Here is a 27,233-nt window from a genome sequence, read left to right as displayed (position 1 = left end):
GAGAGAGATGGAGGCAAACTCTTTGCTCAGTGCACTTGTTCTTCCCGCTGAGTGCAATGTGTAGCCATCCACCATATGATAAAATTAACAGCTCAGCCTGTTCAGATACCAAAAATGTCCCTCAGGCCAGGCCCCCGGGGGGGGGGGGGGGTGTCACACAGAAGCTGCAAGAAACCAGAAGAACCTGACACATGCACGGATTAGTACAACCATGAACCGACGGAGCGAGGCTCTTTCCCTGCCAGCCTACTTGCTCTGATCCCTTCGGGTACAATCCCTCTTGAGGGTTTAAAAAGGAAACACAGCTCCCGTCGAATTCCATGCCCTCTACCTTGATCATAAAGATTTAATGGGCAACAAACTAAATGCTTCACAAGCAAACCCAACACTGATTGAAAAGGACCATGGTATTGCTAGACATTCCCAAAGCAGAATCGTTACAAATCAGACCTGCCAGCAGAACTGCCCTTCATACCATTGATCCTCCTGGAAGCCCTGCGGTGGGAGATGTGTTGGTTTAATGCAGAGGTCCCCAAACTGCGGGGCACAGAGGAACGTTCAGTCTGTGTTTCTCTCCCCCTTTCCTCCCTCCCTCCCCCCCCCCCCCCGAGCTGCAGCCCCGCTCCTGGCCCCAGCTGGGAGGGCAGACAGGGACAAGGGGGGACATGACTGAAAAGTTTGGGGACTGCTGGTTTAATGTGATCTCTAGAGCCAGGCTCACCACTCCCTGTCTACAATAGGCTGCCAGTTATCAACACTAAAAACAGACTTCCAGGCTTGATTGACTAGAACCCCTGCTAGGACAGAGCAGGGCCAGTTCAGACATGTCTCACAAGATGATAATGAGGCAGCCATCTTCTTCAATTACCTTTAAGTCTGAGACAAACATTGCAGGGAGTGAACCAAATAGCATCCTGCAGGATTTTTCTTACATCAAAGAAAACAAGCCAACGGTAAGGCCCATTTTAGAAAAAAAACAAAACTCATTTTCTTTTAAATGAAAAAAACAAAAAAACAAAAAACAAAAAACAAAAATTTTTAAAAAATTAAATTAAATTAAAAAAAAACCCACCACCAAACCATGGAAGTTCAAGCTGGAAAAGACCTATTAGATCAGTGATTCTCAGCCTGTCTACCCCAGGACCCTCTCCCTTTTTGCAGAGATTTACCCCCCATTTAATGCTAGGCAAAAGGCGGGGCAATCACACACCCCTCCCGACACCTGATCCACCCGCCTGGGGTTCACGACTCCCAGCTGAGAACTCCTGCATTGGACCATCCATACCAACTCCCAGTCCAGACAGGATTATCCCCTGTGTTTTCCTAGCACTTTGTCCAGTCTCATTGTCAAAGTATGTATCTTCCACCCTTTGGAGAACACGGCTCTCCCCACACATGGACTTGGCTAAAGCTAGCCCCTCCCCGGAGCACTTAGCCATCAGATCTCTCCTCAGCCTTTTGCCACAAAATTATCCAAGACAGAATAGCCCCATCCCAAAGCAGAGCTGCCTCAAACTAGCCGACTTACCCCATGGGGGGGGGAGGGGGGAGGAAGGGGAAGAAAGAGAAATCATCACAGCAACTGGCTTCTACAAATTTGCTGACTTACCCCTCACAAAAACGTGCATTGTAGAGCGAAAATCGGAGGCTTCTATTCTCCACCTACCTCAGCGTCTGCTAGCCCGGCACCAAACAGCCCTCTCACGCTCCGCAGCATTACTGGCTCACTGTTATCCATGTTCACAGGAGTTTTAGCTGTTGCCCAACGCCATAAACAGTGCATTGTTATTACTGTAATCTCTTCCAGAGCTAAAGGATCTGACAGGCGGACATTATTCTGGTTTTAAATACAGGCGTTCACCGGGGGGGGGGGGGGGGGGAGAAGACAGCAATTCTAACACTGTGCCGCTTGAAAGCTCTCGATGGCTGGAGCTGTGTCAGTGAGCAAAAAATAGGGTTTGCGCTGGACTGGAGGAGTCAGCAAATATTTTAAATTAGAACCGGGGCTCTATTTCTGACAGGAGAGCCCGGGAGTTTTTGTGCTTCACTGCACAGCAGCTTTATTTTTGGAGAAGGCCGATCAGAGTTTGGGGGTGGGGGGTGGACTAGCTGAAAATGCCTTCGAAGAAGGCTGGTTTTCCAAGTGCTACATCACAGATTAGCACAGTCACCAGGACGCTCCGGTAGCATTAGAGCTGACAGGATCATCTGAGCATTCACATAATGTAACAGGAGCACAAGCCCTTTAGTTGCTTGGGAGAGACAGTATGGGCCAACGGGTACAGCACCAGGCTGGCAGCCAGAAAGCCCTGGGTTCTGGCACTCTGCCAATCTACTGGGTGCCCTGGAGCAAGTTACTTCACCTCTTTGGGCATCTGTTTTCCTTCCCACACTTTGGGTCTTCTCTATTTAGTTTAGACGCTCTTCAGGGCAGAGACGCTCTCTCGCCATGTGCTTGTACAGTGCCTGATGCAATGGGGTCCCAATCTCTGTTCGAGTCACTAAGCTATGGCACGGAGGGTACATTTCTCAAAAGCATCAGTGGGATTCCGGGTAAAAAGTGTTAAAGCATCTAATTGACCTGAATGCCTAAATCCCTTTAGAAAGGGAGATTTAGGCACTTCGTAGCCAAAGTTATGTAGGCACTTTTGAAAGTTCTACCTAGGTACTTTTCATCAATGATTCCCAAAGCGTGTTACAAAAAGGAAGTCCAGTCTCATTATCCCCATTTTACTGAAGAGGAAATGGAGGCACAGAAAAGGGAAGCGATTCACCCAAGGTCACAGAATCTATATCTCCTGACTCCCTATCCATTAGGCCATGCTGCCTGAGGACTCCCTCAGCTACTCTTCCCCAGCAAATCACAGGCACGGTGTTCTTTAGAACACTACAGGAAAACATCCCTAAAGATGTTACATAAACAAGAACACTGGGCCCTGCATAGCACCCTTCTTCTGACTATCTGTTTTCAAAGCACTCTGCTCCAATGTGGATACATTTCAGGTTCTATAAAAACAAGCTCTTATGAAACCAGAGCCCAACAGAAATGGTCCCACGATTTGTGTACAATTTCTAGTAGCCAACTCATCACAAAAAACAGACAAACAACCCCCTGCACAGTTTACATCCCAGGCATTAAAGCCCCAGCAGCCTATCAACTAAAGCTAAAACAGATTTCATTAACTGCTATTGTCCAAGCAGAGAGAAAAGGAGGATGAAAAACCACCACCACCACCGGCGAAAAGCCAACTAGGATTTGTACAATCCTGCCTTTGGTTTAAGAGAGTGTCTTTCCTTCCCCCGCCCCCCGCAACCTGCAGCTCCCAATTCGTTCCCATGAGCCCACACAAAAGTCAAACTGGACAGACTTTGCTGTGTATTTCCTGCGCAACGCATCTCAATGCTACCCAAACCGACTGCCGCTGCATGAGAAAACAAATAACCCTTAGCAATGAAACGGGATCAGAACCGAGGAAAAGGAGAATTGGGATCAAAAAGCAATTTAAATAAATGCTGCACACGGCACCGGTATTTCTGACTGTGGGAGCAAGAGCCACCTGGTTTGTCTATTTCTAAGAGGATTGGAGACAGCAAGGGGGCTGTGAAGAACAGCATTAAGCAGTGAGAAAGTTTGCTCTTCTGGGCGTGGAGCAGACACATCTTTGCTCACCATCCTAGCAACCACGCAGACGACTTGAAATGCCCAGGATGGGGTGCGGAAGGTACTTCCCCACTCCTTTCTACAGACACTGTAAAGAGGTTTTCAGTGAGTTCCTTAGGCAAAAAGAATTTCTGTGTAAGTTGCAGTTACCGCAGAAACCAACGAACAACCTGGCAGTTCAGTCCCAGGAACAGACTGCACCGTTGCAGCTGCTGCATCTAGGGCAGTAATGCCCCCCCAAAACAAAACAAAAAACCTATGAGCTATCAATGAACCACCTACGTTCTATATAAAAACAGCAAGACCCAGTCCTGAAGTCGTACTACTGGGCCAGGTTCTGCACTTTTAATAGCAATGTGAATCTGGAGGAACTCCACAAACACCAGCTCAACAAACCCCCAGTTTTCACTCAATCTTTATTCCTGTTGGAGTCAAGGAAATCTTTTGCTGGAGAAAGGATTACGTGAAAGCTGAACTAGGACCTCGGGATTTGCCCGGGGCTGCCAAAACCAGGAAGAGAGTTCACTGCTTATTCATATGCATTGGATTATTATGAGGAGATTTGCAATCATTGGGAATCGACATCAAGCTGTTCATTTGGTGCTGGGCGGTGTGTATGTTGCTGAGCGCTCCCAGGAACGGAGCCCATGAAGCCAATGGCACTTACTCCTGTGAGCAAGTGCTCACTGACCTGTGTAAGATTTGCAGAGTCCAGCCTCAAGTGACGAACTTGATGGCAGTTTCCTGCAGTCATAAATTTCCCCATAATCCAGTGGATACAAATAAGCATGTACGTTCTTGCCATTAACAGACAGAGCCAGCACTAGGATGGGAGGCTCACGGTCATAACTGGCTCGCTGCCAGGTTTTTGGTGTTTTTTTTTTTTTTGGGGGGGGGGGGGGGTGTCGATTTTTAGCTGCCATGGGTTTCTGAAGTGTGGAGAATTAAATTATAAAGGATCCACATGCTCTTCTGGGGTCACACACCTCAGGCATGGTTTTCAGGTGCTGAGCACCTGTAGCTCCTACTGACTTCAACTACAGCTGTGGGTGCTCAGCACCTCTGAAAGTCAGACCCAGGGAGTCTGGCTCTCCTCTGCCATGCAGGTGCAAGGCCTCACACTTTCAGTTTGACCCAGAGACTTTACCCACTGAACCCACTAAGATAGGAATCCTTCTGGTATGTCCCAATCAAGGCTAGATTAGTGGGACAGTCTCTGCTCTCTTACATCAGTAGAACTCTAGATCCACTGGGCCAAATTCTCTGCTGGTATAAATTGGCGTAGCCCCATGGCACAGCTCCAAAGGAAGGCAAATTTACACCAACAGAGTATTTAACCCATGGAGCTCAGTAAAGCAGCTCCCAATGTACAGCAGCGTTGCTGACAGCAGATTCCGTACAAAAACAAGGGGAAATAGTGCAGTTAAATATCAACCAGACACAAGTGAGGAAGTTCTAGGATCCAACTGCAAACAGCTCCACCCACAAATGTTTATGCTCAACTAACTTTGTTAGTCTCTAAGGTGCCACAAGTACTCCTCGTTCTTTTTGCTGATACAGACTAACACGGCTACCCCTCTGAAACCAAACTCCACCCTTGAATCCTGTTCTTCTCTGCATTTACAGGAGAGATCCCCACAAGCCCAAGTCTGCCCTGGCAGGTATATTAATTGCAACATTATGATCTTTCAGTATACAAGATTATAACCTGAAGTCACCTTCCCAGCCTGTATCAGGTACAGAGGGGTCTCCAGCCCACTGCAGCCAGCAGTGTGAGGTGTAGGTGGACATCTGGCTTGTTTGGAGGGTGGTGTTTCTGAATTATACCAGGTGAATAGGTTAAGGGCAGTCCCTGGTCCAGCAGAGTAGTAGGTGGGAGAAGGGTGTGTCTGGTCCATAAACGTAGCAAGATATTAAGGTACCCAATCCATAGTAAGCACCTCCATCTTGTAGCTGGGGGGCAGATTTTCCCTGCTCCTCTGGATAGGGATGATGGGGAAAGAGGGACTTTAGGCAGGAGAGAAGAATCTTCTCTTCCCATTAGCAGTTGAGGGAGAGAGGACTTAGGAAGCGCAGACCCACCAGGCCTTTTACCGGAGCTGCTGCTGCCCACGGAGCTGGAAACAAAACATGTTGCAAAACCTGTTTGATCTCCTCTCATTCAGATCTGAAGCAGGAAGAGACCAGGTACGCTTGCCAACATGTGATACAGAAGTTCCGGGGCTTCTTAAAGAGACAGTTATTATCTGGACTAGCGTATATATAGTTTTTCCAGATCAAGCACACGTCAAAGCCGCGTTCTGCAGCTCCAACCCAGACAAAGTAGCATTGTTGTCTGAGACGAATAATTTTACAAAGGCGCATGCAAATCATCATTTGCAAAAAGCCCCTTGCTTTAAAATAACGTCAGGAGTCTGAATTAGACCAGAGGCAGTCAGGAAATCCAGTACTGAAGAGGCAGGCACGCTCTGTACTGGTGGATTTGTCCCTTACCTGTACAACTTCTTTCTTTACATTGACAAGGTCTAACCAGTCATTGAATCTTGGGTAGCTGTTGAGCTCCACTGTCCGGTCATTCAGGGGGACGCTCAGCTTACACTGCCGCTGTCTGTTGATGTACCGGACCAGTTTCACCTGTTGGGATCCAGAAAGCAAATGGTTACAGTTGAAAGCTCTTTGAGGCAGGGACTCATTTTTTTGTTCTAGCGCAATAGGTCCCGGTCTGACAGGGGCTTGTAGGTGCTACTGGATTGCAAATAAATAAGCCACCAACAACGACTAACCAGGCACTTCTGGGAGTCAATAGCGCTATTCCTTTATGCTGAACAGCACAGCGACAACTTGATTCCCCCCTGTGGTTTCACTAGACAGGAGTGGGGCAGGAGGTTTCCATTCCTGCACGACCCTTCTTTAAACCATCACGAAAAAAAAAAAAAAGACAGTTGCCGACAGCAGTTAACTTCACCCAAAATATACCACATACATAATGAGGAGTGATCCGTTGCCTTCTGTCTGAAAACTGTGCACACAGCTGGTCTACACTTCCCGAGGACTGGGTGTTCCTGTTGTGGTTACCCTCATTCATTCTTTCCATGTGGTGGTTACACCCACTTACAGCATGTGGTCCACATTTAGACTTCCTAGTGTCTTCCTAGAACTCTGTACGGCACCCAGAATAATGGAGACATGCTCTGGTTGGGATCTCTGGCCTCGACTTCAAGACAAATAATTACTTAAAGAATAAAAATTATGTTGGACTCAAAACACCAAACGCTTCCAGTGCCTGACAATCTCAATTTTGCTACAAGAGTTGGAAGAACACAAAAGGAATATTAGTATTTGTGCCTTATGTATTTCCTAACATAAAATAAACCTCAAAAGAGATTTCTCATTGTTTCTATGTCACACATCCCCAGAGGGCAAACATAAGCTTCAAAGACTTCTAAACAAACCCACCTCAAAGCAATTTAGTCTATCTGAATTTTATTAACCAAAACATGTCTACAGTAAAACAAGAATTTTAGCATTCGAGGGAAGATCAGATTTATAATTAAAAGGAAAAACAAACATGCATTTCTTGTCCTCTTTAATGTCTCTTCTCAAGTTTCCACTGGAAATATTTTCTGTCTACATGTCTGCATGATGTAATGCAGTGACTTGTATGCATAAAAATCAGAGAAGTTACAAATGGGAAAGATTTATTAGATCTATCTAATCCAGTGGTTTTCAACCTGTGGTCCCACAGACCCCACCCTGGTGGCCTAGGTTTAGGATTTCCAAAGGGGTCCGCACTGCCATTTGAAATTTTGTAGGGGTCCGCAAATGAAAAGGTTGAAAACCACTGATCTAATCCATCCCCAGAGAGAGGGGGTATCAAATACTAAATGGCAAACAGACACTATGCGTGATCTTCACTGAAAGGCTGGTGTACACTGCTGCCCTCTACAGAGCAGATTATTTCTGACCTGTCCACTGGTTTGGAAGGATATTGCCTCCTACTGACTGTCCTGAAGCAGACATGGACGTCCTAATGCTATTTTGGGATCTCTTTGGTGACACATATGACGGAGTTACTAGCATTTACAGTAGCGCCTGTTGTGTGAGGAACTTTCCACACGTTCAAGAAGGCAGTCTGAGGCGCTCATGATCTAAAGACAGGTGGGTAAGCAATAATACCTAGCTCTTATACAGCACTTTTCATCAACCAAACTCAAAGTGTTTTACAAAGGAGCTCAGTATCATTATTCCCATTTTCCAGATGGTAAAACTGAGGCACAGTGAAATACAGTGACTTACCCCATGTCACCCCACAGGCCGGTGGCAGAGCTGGGAATAGAACCCAGGTCTCCTGGCCAGTGTGCTATCCACTAGGCAACACTGCCTCTCAGAGGAATAGGGGAAATGGAACATCAATAGGTGATAAAATAGAGGGGGCTCCATCCACCAGGTCTCTGGGCTCAAAGCCCTGGATTGGTTTAGTAGAACACACAATGTGCGATTACTCTGCACACACTGGGTGGCAGCACACTAGAAAAACCCCTCACTACTTGAATGTAACTTGCCTGTAGTGCATTTACGACTATATTGCCCATTACTGCCTCTTCGGTAGGTGGCTGGAAAGCATGTGTTTTAGGACCAGTTCTCTGAAAGACAACTGTGGATTTCTGCAGATGTACATGGCCAAAGCATGCGACACCGGGCTAGGAAGAGCCCGGTAAGCCATGCTCAGGATGGGGCTGCGATCCCTGGCCATAAACAACTCGGCTTGATAGTTCAGCAACAGTCGCAATGGCAAAGCAAAGGTGGCAGTCACGCAGTACTGGGATCTTTATCCAGACGTGCATGGCTGTAGCTTCCAAACTGAACCATTCATCATACGAGCGAATAACCGTGGAGTGGGTCACTAAAAGGTGGGCGCACTTGAGTCAATGTGAGACAAGTATCAGGAGATAGGAGAATCATTAGCAGGCAGAATATCTTGGGCTGCAATCGTTAGATTGGACAGAGATAGCACAGTCCAGTGGCTAGAATGCCGCACTAAAATTGAGAAGAAGTTAGGGTTCTAATCCCAGATCAGCTTCTGAGTGACTTTATGCAAGTTGCTTTGCTCCCAACCACCAGTTTGGGCTTGTCTCGTCTATTTAGACTATAAACTCTTTAGGACAAGGGGTGTTTTATTTATTTAATTTTAATTGTATGTGTACCGCTCCTAGCACAAGGATCATCTGAAACAATACAGGACAGGTTTCATCTAAGCTGGCAGCATTCTAGCAACAGAGCCATCTAAAGAATAAAGCGGTCTTAAAATAGCAAGCAGCCATTGGGAATGCACAGCAGACCTGCATTCCTGGATTATGCTTTCCTGTAAACTAGCTGCTGGTTTATTTTACCAGTAATCTGACTACGCACAGTTATCTGGTGTAAATGCGGGGTTTCACTGCCCACACACACACACCCACACACACACACACTTCTCAAGTCAGAAAGTAGCAGCCCTGTGAAATTTTCAAGGGTTTTTTTTGTTTGTTTTTTAAATTTCTGGTTGCAGTTTCATGCAACCGAGAGTGATACTGCATGCGGTGACCCCAGAGATAGCAGTCTCAGATACAAAAAGAAAGAGGAGTACTTGTGGCACCTTAGAGACTAACCAATTTATTTGAGCATGAGCTTTCGTGAGCTACAGCTCACTTCATTCGATGTAGCTCTTCAAAGCTCATGCTCAAATAAATTGGTTAGTCTCTAAGGTGCCACAAGTCCTCCTTTTCTTTTTGAGAATACAGACTAACACGGCTGTTACTCTGAAACCAGTCTCAGATACGTTACTCCCCGGATAGCATGTTGTGCAGATGGGAGCTGCAGTATCCTAAAAAATAAAACTAAACGCAACCACAATTTTGCAAGATGACGTCCAGCACATGGGGCCTGATTTTCAGAAGGGCTGACGAGGACCCAGAACTCCAACTGGAGCGAACGGAGCACTCAGAACCTTTGCAAGGAAGGTCGTGACCTCTGAACGTAACTTTGGAATGCTAGACCCACTGAAAGTGGCTTTTGAAATCCTGCTATCTGCCTCAACCCCCATTCTGTAAGACTGGGATGATAATTCCGGTCTTGCCCTGATCCTGCAAAAAGAACATGGAGTGGACCCGTGTTCACATGATGCTGTGTGTAAGTCAGAGGGGCGCCTTGTGGACACAGGGGTCTGCTTGCGTAGGTCTCTTTCCAGGATCAGGTCATTTGATTCTAAGCTTCGTGTTGGCAAAGGCCTGTCTTACCGTGCGTTTGTACAGTGGCTGCACAATGGAGCCCCTGACTTGTACTCTCTACCCTAACACATCTAAACAACAATGGTCCTGATACAAATGACCCAGCAGTTATGCATTTCTGGGACAGAGACACCCACTATTTAGCGAGGAAAGCACTGGCAAAATGTTTAAATGGGCACGCTCATTGCAAGAAGCGCAAGCCAGACGTGACCAAGCATCAACTGATCCCGTTATGGGACGAAACCTTGGCCGTACTGAAGTCACTGGCCGTTTTACCATTCACATCAGTAAAGCCAGAATTCCCCTGCCCCTGGTTTTTAAAAGGGAGATGAATTCTGTTTAGTTCAGGCATGGTGGGTTCTCACGGCTTTAGACTGAAACAGAGAAACAGGACTCAGCTAAAAGGTGTTGGGGTGGTGGTTTTTTTTTTGTTTTTTTTTTTTTAAATGTTATTACAGTTTCTAGATCTTTGCAGAAACATCTGAACACTTCAAATATCCAGTGTAACGTTCCAACAGTCAGGCCAACAAAGGTTTGTTTGGGGTGGGCGGGCAGCACGTTGGTGCATTCCCTTCCTACAACAGCCTGTCCTCTGCACCATTTACAGTAGTGCCACGGGTAGACTGGCCTTATGGGGTGGGGCGGACCTCTGTATTCAGAGTGCTTTGCAGAAGGTGTCGGAGCTAAGGTGAGCCAGGACGGCACACAGGGTGAAAGGGGAGGTTACAGGATCCATGACTGCACAGATCCACTGATGCCAGTTCCCTATCCAGGTGTGCACAGAAGCAACATCAGACGTTCCAGCCCATAGGCCAGCATGGTGACAGCAGAGGAGATCTGTTGTAGCCCTGTGGTTTGGACCCTTCTTCAGTATTGGGCATTTTTCCTCTTAGTCCTTGCCCCTTGAACACCCACCCCCACCCAGAAAGCCAGATCATTCTGTCTTAAAGTGATTGCTTTCCATGCGAAGAGTGACAATCCCTGGAACTGCAATACACCAAAGCAATACAGGATTCATGAACGCTGTTCCACTGGACCTTGAAAGCCCTGCCTTACCGGTCAGTCTTCCAGCCACAAGCTGCCCACATGCAGCTGTCAGAGAGAGCCAGCAGTTTGTCAAACCACAGGAGACTTCTGAAGTCCAAAGACTTAGAAAATTAGAAGTTAGAAATTAGAAAATTAATGCCAAAGAATGGCCATGCTGAGTCAAGGGCAAGGAGTCAAGTCAGTCACCACATACAGGACTAAAGGGAAAGTTCTCCAGGCCACTCATGCACATGGCTCTGCTCCTTACTTCAGCCTTGGCTCAATGCAGTGAACAGACCCTCATGAAGCGGTGACCCAGTGCAACAGGCTGACTAATTTAAGGGATGACTGTAGGCACTCTCCCACACACCCCTCAGACCAAGAGATTCTGTAGAAAGGGAGCTCTCCTATTTATTCCTGAGTCACAGTCAGAGAGGTCAGAAATGAGCTGTAGAAAGCTCATTTTACAAATATTTGCTTCTCAGTTTCAATTCTTAATCGGTTACTTGTTGGAATATTTTTTCCCTTATGCCGTCATGATATGCTGCAGTTTGTCTGACTGTCTCTTCACTGGATTGTATTTCTTCTGCTTTATAAATCTTCAAAAAGTACTTTTTGAAGATTTATAAAGTGCGCACACACACAGGAGAGACCAGACCTGAGCATCACATTTTTGTATGTTATTACATGGAGTAGCTGGGATATCATATTCTGGACTGAAAGCAATCCCTCCAGAATTTAGATTGCAGTGGAGTTTCCACTCCCAAGTGGAGTTTTAACCCTTAAAATCGATTTTTAAACATTGCATCGGATAGGTCTCTGGCTGAAGCAGAACCCACAATAGAGCTCCCATTTCTACTACTAGATAACACAACAGTCCAGTCAGATTCAAGGAAATGGCCTTATTGCAAGATGCATCTCAACAGACGGCACAGGAAAACAGCTACAATAATACAAGCCATACTTCCACATGGGCCACTCCTAATTAACAAACACTGGCTGTGGGTGCTTGCTATGGATATACAGGTTTCATCAACTAGTATCATCCAAGGCCAGACAACTGCATTTCTGAAAAGCGCTGCAGGGCAAATTCACAGCAAGTCAGCACCGGGGTGTGGTTCATCTTGTCCTTTCCCCCAGGTCAGCTCATCTCTTCCCCATTCTTTGGCATACCTCCAGGTAGCAGAGCACCTGCAGAGGGAAGAAATTCTGTTTGCACAGTAGGTTTGAAACTGGCCTGGCTAGTAGTGAGAGCTGAGAGCAGAATCAACAGTCCAGCTCCTCAGACAGATAGCAGGACATGTGCCAAATAACCAATTAAGCATGCCTGATGTATTTTCCCATAATTGTGAAAATATGTAGCCTTGTTCTTATTCTTGCTAGTGTGTAGATTTCATCAGGTGATCTTAGGATGTCACATTCATTCTGCTCTGGGCACATTTCATGCTTCCTTTTACGAAAACCCATCCATACAAGTTTAGGGTGCAAGTCTGCTCCTATCAAAGTGTACGAAAGAATTCCCACAGACATCAATGGGAGCACAGCATTGGGTTTTAGGGCACTCACAATTCCTACTGAAGTTAATGGGACTCAGCCTCTCCAAAACTCAGGCTGTAAATTTTAAAAACCCTCCTCTTCAATATCAGTGTAACTGGGGTACCTTTTGTGAGCACGGCATAGTCTAGGAGATAGGGTACTGGACTGGGAATCAAGAGACCTGGATTCTACTCTGGGCAAGTTACATCATCTGTTTTCCCTATCCTTTGTCTGGCTTGTCCATTTAGTCTTTGACCGCATCTGTACAGTGCCTCACCCGATAGGGCTCTCATCTGAGGAGACAGAAATATTTGATACCTATACTAGTTCCCACAGCACAAGGTCCCACCTGGTACTAGTGCATTTCACTGCAGAAATGTACCGTGAGATGGTTAGGGCAAGCTACGAGCAAAATCACCAACCTAAACCACGATATTGTGAGGAGAATTACATTACAGATTGAGAAGCACTCCAACATTATGGGGATGGGGGCCTTCGATCGATCACTGAGCATGGTTTGCCTGGAACATCTCCTTTGCATCCGAGATGGTTTTTCCCTCCCATAAATATTAAATTTGCATTTTCCCCCCCTTACAATGAATCTCATTTTGTTGTTTCCCCACTCAGTTCTCATTAAACTGCATGGTTTGGCTTTCATGGCTGAGCAGTTACAAAATCAATTTCTGAGAACATAAACTTTTGGGTTCAGTGACGCAAATAAAAATCCACAAATACAGTGCCGGTCTCCAACCACAGAATTAGAAATAAAACCAGTAGTAACCTTTTCACTGCCTGTGTACCAACGAATTAATCCTTTACAACATAACAGCAAAACCTACTAACTGGTAACATGTAGACTGCAACAACCGAACAGGGGTGGGAAAGAAACAAAATGGGGGAAGGGGGTGAGGAAGGTGTGTGTGGGGACGAGGAATAATCTGCAGCATAGAATGACTGCTCCACTTAGGGCTGGTCTATACTGGCAGCGTTAAAGCGCTGCCGTGGCTTGTGTCGTCACAGCAGAGAGCTCTCCCAGCGCTCTTACAAAAAAAACCAAAAAAAAAAAAAAAAAAAACCCCCACCTGCACCAGGAGCGTAGCTCCCAGCACTGGTGCACTGTCTATCTGGGCACTTTACAGCGCTGAAACTTGCCGCACTCAGAGGTGTTTTTTCACACCCCTGAGCGAGAAAGTTGGAACACCGTAAAGTGCCAGTGTAGACAAGCCCTCAGACTCCATCTCTCTTTTCCTCCATTCAGTTTGCCTGACGCCCATTGTGCCAGATTCTCATTTAAAGGGAAAATAAAAGGCACTGTTTTGTACTACTCTGGCAGCGTACAGGGACCTAAAAGCATGTGCAAATAAGTGACATCCACTTTACTGTATAAAGGAGTTTTAAAGAGGCCTTAGCATAAAGGAAAATTGGGCCTGGTGTGTTTAGGGGAAATTGCCAGGCTTGAATTTATATATATATACAAAATAACTAGTTCAACCTCGAGACACAAGCTTGCCTCTAACGACATCAAAACAATTGGGAGCTTCAACACACACACAAACCAAAAAACATACGAGCTCTCTCATCGGACTCACAAAGACCGCATCCGTGAAATTAATGTACTGACACCACAGTGCAATATTCAAGAGAGCCTTTCAAACCTGGAGCTTGCAAATACTGCTTGGAAGAATTCAGTCTTCAAATTGTGGCACTGAATTCTTCAAACCACGGGGCTGTGACTGATCAGAAGCTTCATTCTCTGAGAAATTAAAACAGAATGTAACAAAAGAATCACAGCGTTATGCCCCCTAACCAAAGGATCTCAGACATATGAGACCAAGTGTCTCTTCCACAGAGTTTGACTCAAATATGCTTTATTCATATTAGGACCATGACATCTCATTCCAAAAGTTTTTAAAGACAAACAATATTGAGTCAGTCTCTAACTCTCGCAAGTTATTGAGCCTTCATTGTTCTTTTAATACCAACCCAAATTGAGTGCAATCAATCCATATTGTTACCTACCCCTAGCTTTCTCTCATACAGTGCTTTTCCTCCATATATCTCAAAGCGCCAGCTAAGAGGAGAAGTATTCTTACCAATTTACAGATGGGGAAACTGGAAGCCAATGACCTGCCAGATCACCCAGCATTTCCGTAGCAGAACTGGGAATAGAATCCAGCTCTCCTGGGCTAGAGTCCAGTGTCCTATTTAGTAGGCCACACTCATGATCGGTCTGGGCCTCCCTTGATTGCTGCATGGGTTGAAACCCTGGATATCAACAAGAGTAAACCCCTATTTGCACCAGTGGCTTTATCCTGGTTTCAAGCAGGGGACAGTCATGGCTTATAAAAGTTTACCCTCTCTATGCTAGCAGGTTTCAGAGTAGCAGCCGTGTTAGTCTGTATCTGCAAAAAGAAAAAGGAGTACTTGTGGCACCTTAGAGACTAACCAATTTGAGCATAAGCTTTCGTGAGTTACAGCTCACTTCATCGGATTCTGCATCCGATGAAGTGAGCTGTAGCTCACAAAAGCTTATGCTCAAATAAATTGGTTAGTCTAAGGTGCCACAAGTACTCCTTTTCTTTCTATGCTAGCAGTTTGCACAGGTGCCACTGCACTGGTCCCTGAAGTCAGACAGTTCTGTGATCTATAGATAATTATAGACCTTGTTGAAGTTGATGGGTTTGCCCCCTGCCCCTTCCCCTTTTCCTCCTCCAAGTTTTCACCAAAATCTTTTTTTTTTTTTTTTTGGGGGGGGGGGGGGCTATTGATGCCTAGAACATTCCCCGAAATTTTGGAATTGATTGATGGGGTCTTCAAAGCCAGTCAGAGAAACGCCATCAAGTTCAGTGGAGGGCCTCATTTCACTCAGCCAAGTAGTCAAACAAATGCTTAAAACAAAAAAAGTTTCCCTTCCCTAGAAGATGCTGCTAAATTCCATAAAAGACTTCACTTGGGATAAAAATAAATATGGGCGTGTGCAAATACTTCTTCGTGCAGCCTGCAGTCTTTGCCTGTCCGTGCAATTCAATGAGCCAGCCGGTCATCAAGTCAAATCTCTTAGCTAGAGGTTTTAAAGGGCTGGATTATTTTACAACCTAATATATTCACAGTTATGCACGGCTTAGATAAGGGCAGTCACATAGCTTGCTTCAGGCAGAAGCTGACCGGGAAGAAATTCCACGATGCACCTCCCACCAGGTACAGAGTACAAAAGGCAAGGTACAGAACTCCTGAAGATTGAGTCTTCTGGAGCAAGAGATAATAGGCACTCTTGGAAGCAGGATACCAGACTTGCTGAACCAATGGTATGAGCCAGTATGGCAAGTTCTATATTCCTATCTTCTAAACCGGAGAGGAGAACCTGGCCTCCAATTACAGCAATGAATGTTCAGAGTGACTCTGCTGAATGAGGTGGGAATGAAATACATACTTCAGGGGTTCCTCAAACAAAGTCTTCCAGCCAATGCCACAACTAAGGAAGGCCAGGATCCCTTTACAGTCAGTGTGTTGTTGGGTTTCAATCCCATTCACGCAAAAGAGAGTAAAGAAGCAGCCCACACAAGGCCTGGATGGAGGCGGCGTTCAGAATGAGGAGCACGGTCAAGACGTCCAATAGGCAGGCCACGTTTCAAGGAACGATCTGAATCCCATGTGATAAGGTCAACGGTCCATCTAGCCTATCCTAGAGATTGTCTCTCTAGAGGTTGGAGCCAAGGGGCCGGGAGTCAAAAGGCAGAGCTGAGAATCAAACCCACGACAACAACCCACTGTGAGACACTGGGCGAGTCGATTTATCTTCTAAAAATCAATGAATAATCCCGAGCCCTCCCCTTGTTTCTCAGGGTAGCTAAAATGCGTGTCTCAACTTTGTAGCACCTTCCACGCGTTCACCCACAGATCAGCAGCTCTTGCAGCTTTTGAACTCTGTTCTCCCCAGCTTTCAGCAGCTCTTTCAGTGCCACTTACTCGAAGTGACTGACGCAGCAGTTCTCAGACTGGGAACCCAAAGTGGGTTGTGACCCCATTTTAATGAGGTCACCAGGGCTGGCTTACACTTGCTGGGGCCCAGGACTGAAGCCCGAGCCCCACTACCCGGGACCAAAGCCAGAGGGCTTCAGGGCTCAGGTTACAGACCCCCTGGTGGGGCTGAAACCTGGCGCAGTGGGGCTAGGGCTTTGCCCCTACCCCCTGCGCGTGCACACACAAAGGGCAGAGGGGCTCGGGCTTTGGCCTCCCTGCCTGGGGTCACATAGTAACTTTTGCTGTCAAAAAGGGGGGGGTCACAGTGCAAGGGAAGAGGGAGAAGTGCCACCATTTACTTTTTCAAGTTTCCAGCTGCCTTTACAATTTCCCCCCCTGTATTCAAAACACAAAAAAGTTACTAGGGACCAAGGATGGGCTGCCCCTGAGGGCACCCAGCAAAGCCAGGCAGGCTGCTCAGGTGTGACTCAGGGCAGAACCCGGCCCTGGAACCCAGAATACGTATGCAGCAATCACAAACCTAAGGAACCTGAAGTCATTTGTCTGAGTGTTACTGAGACCTGAATTCTCAGGTACTCCAAGGTGTGGTCAACACAGGTTTTGCACGGAGAACCACCTTGGGTAGGGGTGTGATCTTTACTGATCCAGTGATACTGGTACAACCCCTACCAGCATAGGTTATTCCCCTTCCCTACAGGAAAAATTGCTTATTTCCTATTACAGGACTAGCTAAACCAGTATAAGCACCTTCATATTGGTATAATTGAGTCCACACTGTGGGGGAGGGAAGGGAATTGTACCATTTTGGGTTAGGTATATTCTCATTTGCCTATGAGAATTGTTCAAAACTCATTCACTGGCTGACATTCTCCCTTGGCACAGAGCCCACTTGTTACCCCCCAGCTCCCGTTGACACCTCTACCAAAAGCTTTCAGCTGTCTCAGTAAATACTGCACCTAGAGGAGCTCTTTCTACTTGATTATTTTAACATTTAAAGGAACAACAAAACTAACCTGAAGTTCAAAAGGCATGGCACGACTTTAGTGCGGTGGCCACATGTGGGCAGAGAGACTTACCAAACATAAAAGGGGAAAAGAAAGAAGAAAAAGAAGAGGAGATGTAAAACAGGCAGGCATGTTTCAAGAAATGACCTGAATCCCACATGATGTGGTTGGTTTTGGACTCTCGAACACATATGGTTTTCTTTTGCCTTCAGAACTGAATCCACTATAGGATGGTATTTCAGCTTCTGCCTTCCTCAGAGACACAGGAGCAAGGATAAAATCAAAAGATTAATTATACAAATGGGCTGGCAGTGGATTGATTGGTTTATCAAGGGCTGAGAAACTGCTGTGTGTGTGTGTGTGTGTGTGTGTGTGTGTGTGTGTGTGTGTGTGTGTGTGTGTGTGTGTGTGTGTGTGTGTGTGTGTGTGTGTGTGTGTCCGTCCGTCCCCTGTGGAATACAGTCACACACACTCTCACACACACACGAACCCACCCTGATGAGGGACAGCTTGGGGTCCAATGGACAGGGCTCCAGACTGGGACCCATAAGACCTGGGTTCTTGTCCTGACTCTCCTGCTGAAGTTGGACAAGTCACTTCACCTCTTTGTGCCTTTGTTTGGATTGATCTTAAGGACAAGAACCGCCTGTGGAGTGCTTAGCTCAATGAGGCCCTGATCTTGGGACCTTACAGTGCAACTGCAATACAAAAAAAAAAGATGAATCAACACACGAGCCCTTGTCAGAATGACAAGGCTACCGTGCTCCCATTCATTCCTGACAAGTTTATTCCTTGGAATGAGTCTCAATCACCTGGGCACAAGGCTGCCTTCAGAGTCTGGTTCTGAGCACCTGCCTTTCCCATCGGCTTCAGCTGCAGTTGTAAGTGCTCGGTGCACCTCAGAATCAGGCCCTTGCTGTATATGCAATAGGAAAAAACATTTCTGTGCTTGTCTCAAGTGCTGTCAAGGGCACCAGGATGAAGGCCAAGTGACTTCAAGCTATGCAAAACCCCAGCCATAAACCCCTGGAAAATGCTTGGCCTGGAGAATCTTGTCACTGTAACATGTATCTTGCATCAGAGAACTGCAAAGCATCTTATAAACATTAAGTAATAAACCCCATAAGATCCCTGTGGGGCAGGGATTATTATACTTGTTCTATAGAGGAGGATACTGAGATGAAGAGAGGTTAAGTGACTTGCCAAAGATTGCATAGTCCAATAGTAATATTAGTAATGGGACAGGCGAGTCCGGACTTCCAGTCCCCCACTCTAATCACTAGACAGAAGTCATTGCTATCAGTAACTACACTACAATGCTTCTACGGGTATGTCTACACTGCAATCATGGGGTGCAACTGCAGGCTGTGTAGACATACCCTAGCTAGTTTTAGTACTGATGCAATGATGCCACAGCAGTATGGGCTGCAACATGAGTAATTCCCCAGGGTTCCAGGTGGGCATGTACAACACGCACGGACGCGTACATTGCCTGGCTTCACTGCTCCGGTACATGAACTAGCTTTAAGCTAGCTAAGTCTACACAAGCTGTAATCACACCCTGGGATGGCAGTGTAGACAAACCCTAAAAAGCCAAGGAACTCAGGCCTCTACTGCATCATGGACCTGGGAATGAGAGACCTGACTGAAAAGCCGAACTGAAAGCAGCCTTTTAGTTAAGCAGCTCTAAAGCCAGTTGCTAACAGCAGGCACGTCATGTTTGGTTGTAGGTCTTGTTGCTGCTGGTGGCAGGAGAAATCCTGGCTCCACTGAAGTGAATGGAAAAAGCTCCCGTTAACATCGGTAGGACAAGGATTTCACATTGGTGCTCAGAAGCCCAGCTTCTCCAAAATTACTTACGTTTCTTTCATGGGGCCCACCATCTTCACCGATATTAACTCTGTGAACCTGGAGGCAAGGCTGGATTCTCAGCTGGTATGAACTGGCATTAGCGCCACAGAACTAAATCAATCAGTTTACACCAGCTGAGAATCTGGCCTGGGGGTTTTTTAATCCCAACCTTGTACACAGCAACGGCACAAAGAAATCCAACAGGCGCCTAAGGGACTTTCAGTTTTGCTCATGAAAGAGGAAACAGTTTCTCAATGCGTTGCTAAGAGAATTGTGAGAAGACACCAGAGCAAGTGCCCAGTAGTGCCCTGTAATGCACATGGGTGGGGGCGGGTGGGAGAGGAGGGGGGAGCCCCTCTGGAGAAAAAAAAAAATTCACACAGCTGCTTTAGCTAATTCACACTGCAGCTAGTTACAAGAAGCGGGGCAGACAGTTGGGTTTTCCTTTGAAACTTCAGTCATGCCGCCAGCTGACACCCGAACAAGAGCCGTCACCCAAGCCTTGCTGTGGCCGGTTATTTCTGCCCTGTCACATGGATTCGTATAGCATCATTTCTGGGTCACTTGGAGGCCATCTGCTGTTCCTCCCTACCCCTTTCAAGCTCCCAGCCTCGGAGACTCAGAGCTGCAATTGCTACACAGAGTTCTGCCCAGCTAGGCGAGGGGGAAGGGGGAAAATCAAGCCGCTTTCTTGAATGGAGAACACTATGCTCTTCACCCGTCTCTCAGCATATGGGAACACCGGCGTCTAAGCTCCCAGCAGCAGGCGGTGTCCTCGCCTTAAATATCCAAGGCTTCTGCCTGGGCACACAGCAAAAAATGAAACTCTCCCCCTCTTTCCTCGTCGCCCGAGGGACACGCAGCCACGGGAGAACTGCTCGGAGAGCCCAACGAGGGTGGGGACTGAACTTGCAGCACCTCACGTTTCTCGGGCACATTTCTGCCACTGCTGCATCCAATCTTCAGCTCACTCTCAGACTTTCCTCCAAGTGTCCCATCTCCCTTCTCTAGCTCACCTCAGTAGGGTTTCCCATATGGAACAGTGGGGAATACGTCCCCTGCTGCCTGGATCACGGGGAAGCCTGGGCTGCAGCTTCATCATAAAGGACCCATCTAGCCTTACAACTTACTCCTCTCTCTCTTATCCGCCCTGCAACCAATGCACATGCCACGTCTCCATTTCAGGATTTATTACGTGTAGGGCCCCGTCCTGCCGGATGCCACCAACCAGCAGCTGAGCACCAAGTCCATGAATTTTCTCTCACCCTCCCCCCCCCGCCCCACTCCCGGCCCGTTTCAAATCCTGCCCAGACCCACATGCAGCTGAATTGCATCAGTTCCACTAACTCTGGGGACCTCCTGGCCCATGGAAAAGGGGAAGGGGCAGGGGCAGGAACTGCTTTGTAGCAAGGGGTAGAAAGCACGGTGGAGACCCTCCTGAACGGAGGTGAACTTTGCCTTACATCAATGGTCCCTATGCACTCACAGTGCCTAGTACACAGGGCTCCGATCCCTGACTGGAGACTTTCAGAGCTACCACCATGTCATCATTTAAAGAAGGGCAGTTCAGCGATTAGGTCGCTAGTCTCAGGCTTGGGAGACCCTGCTCTGCCACAGATTTCCTGCATGACCTAGGGCAAGCCACTTACACCCTGAGGTATTTAGGCACCTAACTCAATGGGAATTAGGTGCCCAAATGCCCTGGAGGATCTGGGCCTTGGGTACATCTGTGCTGCCCTGGGCAGCGAGTCCCCCAGCCGGGTCGACAGGCTTGGGCTAGCAGGACTCATGCTAGCGCTCCAGTCGCTCTGCCGATGGTGCTCGGACGTTGTGGCACAGGCTGGAGCTTGGGCCCTGTGCAGTTATTACAGCGCTAGCACCAACCTGAGCGGTCGACCCAGGCCGGGAGGCTCACCACCTCAAGCTGTGTAGAGCAAGGTCCCATCCATGTGTGGAATGAATTTTGTTATGTGCACCAATATGGAGAGGATATGTGGTGGGGGTGGGGCTGAGTGGTTTGGGGTGCAGGAGGGGGGCTCAGGGCTGGGGTTGCGGGCTCTGGACTGGGACGCAGGCCTGGGATGAGGGAGGGGGCTCAGGGTGAAAACAAAAACAAACAAAAGCAACATGCACCACAAACACACTCCCCCTAGCCCTCTGTGCTCCGGGGGAGAGCATCGCCTCTCTCCGCCACGCAGCTTAGAGGGAACTTGACTGTAGAGAGACCCTCTGTGCCTTAGTTCCCCATCTGTCAAATGGGCTTGTCTAGCCAAACACTGACCGTGGTAAGCTGGGGTGTAAGTCTACCTTGCCTCGGCCCACCACACTTTAACTGTCCGTGTGGACCCTGCTGCTGCCACACACTGCAAGTTCCGCAGTGCGCTCGGATCTACCCCGCTTTGAAATGGGAGTCAGTCAGTGCGCGCTAGGGAGCTTTTAGCGTGCAGACCCTGCTGCCACGCAGGCCATTAGCGAGCAGCATGTGAGCGTGACAGATTTACGCCCCAGCTTGCTGTGAACTGTTTGTATAGATAAGCCCTAAGACTGTAAGGTACTCAGAGGCTAGAGCAATTTAAAATAGATCATCATCAGAGTAACTCCTTGGCACAAGCCCATGGAGTCACACCAGGGGGTGAATGTGGCCCAGAGATCATGCTAATCGCATGCCTCTGTAGGACTGTAATTTCATTCCCTTCGCTGTTCAATTGCCTTTCTCCTCCCAGAAAGAAAACAAAAAGCCCTCAGCATTACAATCACTGCAGCCAGAAAGCAGTGGAGCGATGGGGATGAGGATCATAAATGGTTCATAATTTGGAGAGGAAATGCCCAAGGGAAAAAAAAACAAAAAAAACCACACCTCTCTCCCAGCCTCCCTTTTTAAATTCCAGACCTTGAGAGGGTTATCTTCGAAGACATTTTATCACGTCTATGATGGCTCACACACACACACAAAATAACTCAGGTGGACTTGGATTGCACAGTAGGGGAGATTAAAGAAAAAAAGATTCTGTGCAAGCTTCAACTTCCAGTGCAAATAAAGGACCGGAATTTACGGCTAACATAAAGCTTGACATTTCCTCCAGCAAGGTCAGGAAGGGAATGAATAATTCTAGGCTCTCACCACTTTCTTGCTCCTCCCTAGTTCAAACCTCATCCTGCAAGGCGCTGAGCACCCACAGCTCTGATCGTAGTACATGGAAGCTGCAGGGACTCAGGGCCTGCATTTTCACAGGTGCTATGGGGCTGATCCTGAAAGGTGCCGAGCACCCCAGCCCAGATCCTCCAAGGTATTTAAGCACCTCACCCCCCTGGCAGTTAGATACTTAAATACCTTACAGGATCTGGGCCCCCATCTTTAGTGGGACTTGAGAGTGCTAAGCACCCTTAAGGTGCCCCGAGTCCCACCAATTTTTTTTTTTAATTCTGAATTCATTTTATTTCTTTTTCTTTCCTCTTTTATCCTGCAGCCTTCGTCACTGTGGCATTCAGCTTTCTTTTTGCCCTCATGTTACTACTGTCCCTTGCCTTCCCCCAGGCCCTGGCTGTGGAATGAGGCTGATTAGCAGCCAGTTCTCCAAAGCACTGGGCCTTACTGCCAGAGCTTCAAACAGAAGGGAACAAAAATCTGTGCTCAGTTGCCTCAATGCCTGGGGCATTTGAAGAAGGTCTCCGCCCCCCAGCTACTAATGAAGCAGGCTTCAAGGGGAAAAAAAAAAAAAAAAAAAAAAAAGTTTACATGGAAAAAGTAAGGTTTCCTCCACACACAGGCCGATTCCAGATCCCACACTCAAAAGACCCCTCCAGACATACACCCCCTCCTGTCACGGGAAATCTTTGCCATGAAACCTCAGTCCATAAAATACTCTCCAAATTACTCTGCTCTCTACAAAGAATAGAGTGGTTTTCGCAAGCTGGTAGTGTCACATTTCTCCACCAACAGACACTACATGAAAAAGCTGCTCTCACTGCCTGTCTCCCCCCACCCCCAAAGAGATCACTTAGCAAATCTTGCCCTCTTTCAATGCAGGCACCACTTTCACCTAGAGATCATAAGCAGGTAGGATCATGGCCAAATGCCTCTAAACCACCTAGCACGCCTCTTTCCCCTCGCTGTGTGTTTTGTCCACCTGTTGTAATATAGGGTATATTTACACTGCAATAAAACACCCGGGGCTGGCCTGTGTCAGCTGACTTGAGCTCACAGGGCTATAAAAATCATTGCAGATATTGAGGCTCGGGCTGGAGCTCTGAGCTCTTCGACCCCGCGAGGGTTTGAGCAACACGCAATGTGTCTGTATCAGAGTAGCAACCATGTTAGTCTGTATTTGCAAAAAGAAAAGGAGTACTTGTGGCACCTTAGAGACTAACCAATTTATTTGAGCATAAGCTTTTATGAGCTACAGCTCACTTCATCGGATGCATTCAGTGGAAAATACAGTGAGGAGATTTATATACACACAACATGAAAAATGGGTGTTATCATACACACTGTAAGGAGAGTGATCACTTAAGATGAGCTATTACCAGCAGGAGAGCGGTGGGGGGGAGGAATAGTTTTACTTTGTGTAATGAGACATCCACTCCCAGTCTCTATTCAAGCCTAAGTTAATTGTATCCACTTTGCAAATTAATTCCAATTCAGCAGTCTCTTGTTGGAGTCTGTTTTTGAAGTCTTTTTGTTGTAATATTGTGACCTTTAGGTCTGAAATCGAGTGACCAGAAAGATTGAAGTGTTCTCCGACTGGTTTATGAATGTTATAATTCTTGACATCTGATTTGTGTCCATTTATTCTTTTACGTAGAGACTGTCCAGTTGGACCAATGTACATGGCAGAAGGGCATTGCTAGCACATGATGGCATATATCACATTGGTAGATGCGCAGGTGAATGAGCCTCTGATAGTGTGGCTGACGTGATTAGGCCCTGTGATGGTGTCCCCTGAATAGATATGTGGACACAGTTGGCAACGGGCTTTGTTGCAAGGATAGGTTCCTGGGTTAGTGGTTCTGTTGTCTGGTGTGTGGTTGCTGGTGAGTATTTGCTTCAGGTTGGGGGTCTGTCTGTAGGCAAGGACTGGCCTGTCTCCCAAGATTTGGGAGAGTAATGGGTCGTCCTTCAGGATAGGTTGTAGATCTTTGATGATGCGTTGGAGAGGTTTTAGTTGGGGGCTGAAGGTGACGGCTAGTGGCGTTCTGTTATTATCTTTGTTGGGCCTGTCCTGTAGTAGGCGACTTCTGGGTACTCTTCTGGCTCTGTCAATTTGTTTCTTCACTGGGTATTGTAGTTGTAAGAATGCTCGATAGAGATCTTGTAGGTGTTTGTCTCTGTCTGAGGAGTTGGAGCAAATGCGGTTGTATCGTAGAGCTTGGCTGCAGACGATGCATCGTGTGGTGTGGTCTGGGTGAAAGCTTATGCTCAAATAAACTGGTTAGTCTCTAAGGTGCCACTAGTACTCCTTTTCTTAAGGAGTCTGTATGTATCATATACAAAAACAAACAAACAAACAAACAAACAAAAACAAAAACACACAAGCTCTGGGGATTTCCAAATTTTAGACTTACCAGGCCAGATATCAGTTAGTCCTGTGAAAATCCACAGCAACCAGTGAGATTACAGTGGTATAAAACACAGCATAATCAAAATCTGAGTCTGGCCCGCTGAACTGGATTGTCTTTGTGCCCCGCCAAGAGGCTTTGGCGAATCCTGCCCACTCTAGTTAGCTGGTTGTAATATTTCTCCAGCTATGCTTATTCTTCTGCAGAGCGTGCCTTGCCGTCATCTTGCCCCAGTAATCAGCACGGCTCGGAGAGGCATCTTGGGAGTTCACTCCACCAAGCACATTCCCAGTCACTTTGCATCCAAGTTTAGGGCTGGTGAAGCACGGGATGATAGATGCGCGGTCATGCGGCCTGCTTCTGCCTCTTGCTTTCTGGGACCATTCTAAGCAGCTTCGTTTCTGCACACAGACGCTCAGCCAGGAAATACTGGTTCATTAGGGAGCTCATTCTGCTCTCACGCAGGGCTTCTCTACACAGCTTTTTGGTATCACTTGAACTATACAGTTCAATCAGTTCAACACCCCCTCTCTCAACCTGCCTCCTCCCAGCATGGATGCAGTTATACAGTATAAAAGGTGCATAGAATGGTAGAACGTATTTCCACAAATTGAGTTCAATCATTACCAAAGCAGTGTGAAGACCAGTCCTCGCTCAACCCTGAATTTGGTGGAGTTGTTCATGGTTTTTTCCTAGTGTAAGTGAGAGCAGAGTTAGGCTCCGGCTACATAAGAAGAATTTGCTGCTGTAGACTATTGGTTGAAAAGGCTTCAAGTCCAGGATGGACTTTTCATCCAAACCAGAGAAAACAATCCCGCCATGGCCAGTAGCCTGGTGGGTAGGAAACTTGGCTAGAATATGAAGGATGCAGGTTCGAGTCCCTGCTTCAAATCAGGAAGAACAGGGACCAGGGGTGCCAGAACAGGGCCATGGCCCTCCCACTTTTTACTGGCCATAAGGGTGAGTGACAGGGGGAGGGACAGAGAGGAGTGAATGGGGGTGGGGTCTTGAGGGGAAGAGGCAGGGCCATGGTTCAGGCACCTGTAGGGCCCCCCCAGCACCACTTTCAGGGCACGTCCGCTGCTCCTGACAGGGACAAACTCAGGTCTCCCATACGAGTCCCCTTACCACTGGGGGACTGGCTATTCTAGGGTGAGATGGTCAAGAAAACTATTCCCCCCCCCCCCCAAAAAAAAAAAAAAATAGATCCCATTTTTATTCCCATGTGGAAAACTCAATTCTTGATTTCTGGCCAGCCCTAGTGCTAGCTCATTTATAGTGATACAAAAGCACTTATCCAGATATGCTTATTCCAGTTCAGGAAGCAAAATAAGCTATAGCAGTTGTGACAGGGTCAGACCAGATGGCTCTAGGAGAGTAACAGAAGGCAGATATATTAGCCACAGGTTAAGTAGGTCCCTTTTCCCTGGGTAAGGTAACGGGGAAGGTTCCAGAACAATCAGGAACCTTCTGGAGACAATTAAGACAGGCTGATTAGAACACCTGCAGCCAATCAAGAGGCTGCTAGAATCAATTAAGGCAGGCTAATCAGGGCACCTGGGTTTAAAAAGGAGCTCACTTCAGTTTGTGGTGCGTGCGCGAGGAGCTGGGAGCAAGAACGTGGACTGTTGGAGGACTGAGGTGTACAAGCATTATCAGACACCAGGAGGAAGGTCCTATGGTGAGAATAAAGAAGGTGTTGGGAGGAGGCCATGGGGAAATAGCCCAGGGAGTTGTAGCTGTCGCACAGCTGTTCCAGGAGGCACTCTAGACAGCTGCATTCCACAGGGCCCTGGGCTGGAACCCGGAGTAGAGGGCAGGCCTGGGTTCCCTCCCAACTCCTGGTCAGGGACAGGAGGAGTTGAACTGGACTGTGGGTTCAGAAAAATGGCCACGCTGAGGGCTGCCGTGAAGCTCCAAGGCGAGCAAATCCGCCAATAAGCACAAGACCCACCAAGGTAGAGGAGGAACTCTGTCACACAGTAACATAAAGAGATTAAAAAATACAGCCATCGCATTCCTAACCAACATAATGATACTGGTATAAAACCTTCTCATTTACACCAGTAGTTAGACTGAGAAAGCCAGTCTTTATAGCCCCTTTATGCTGTCAGTGTTGTTTAAAAGGCCTTAAAGTGGGTGCAAAGGCGCCTTCGTGTTAATGAGAATCAAGCCCTCAGTGTTTTCTGTTAAAAGTTTTCAAAGATCTTGTCTTTCACTCCTGACACCCCATGCTCTCCTTTGGAAACATCCTTCCCAGCATCCATCTCATCTCCTTTGTCCCCTCTTCTGCAACACATACGGCTAATTATCACTTTCTGCTAAAAATAAGCCCTATGATTATCAACAGGA

General features: G+C 47.2%; 1 protein-coding gene across 1 annotated transcript in view; it reads right to left on the bottom strand.

Annotated features, from left to right (window-relative positions):
* Positions 1-27,233, bottom strand: part of KSR1 (kinase suppressor of ras 1) — a 116,370-nt gene that overhangs the window by 53,776 nt on the left and 35,361 nt on the right. The window contains exon 2 of the mRNA XM_074974965.1: positions 6,155-6,295. The gene's annotated coding sequence lies outside the window, so the exon portion shown is untranslated. The remainder of the gene's footprint in view (positions 1-6,154; positions 6,296-27,233) is intronic.

This window comes from Natator depressus, chromosome 17, assembly GCF_965152275.1.
Source record: "Natator depressus isolate rNatDep1 chromosome 17, rNatDep2.hap1, whole genome shotgun sequence".
Taxonomy (NCBI): domain Eukaryota; kingdom Metazoa; phylum Chordata; order Testudines; family Cheloniidae; genus Natator; species Natator depressus.
This window is presented reverse-complemented; position numbering and strand designations above follow the sequence as displayed.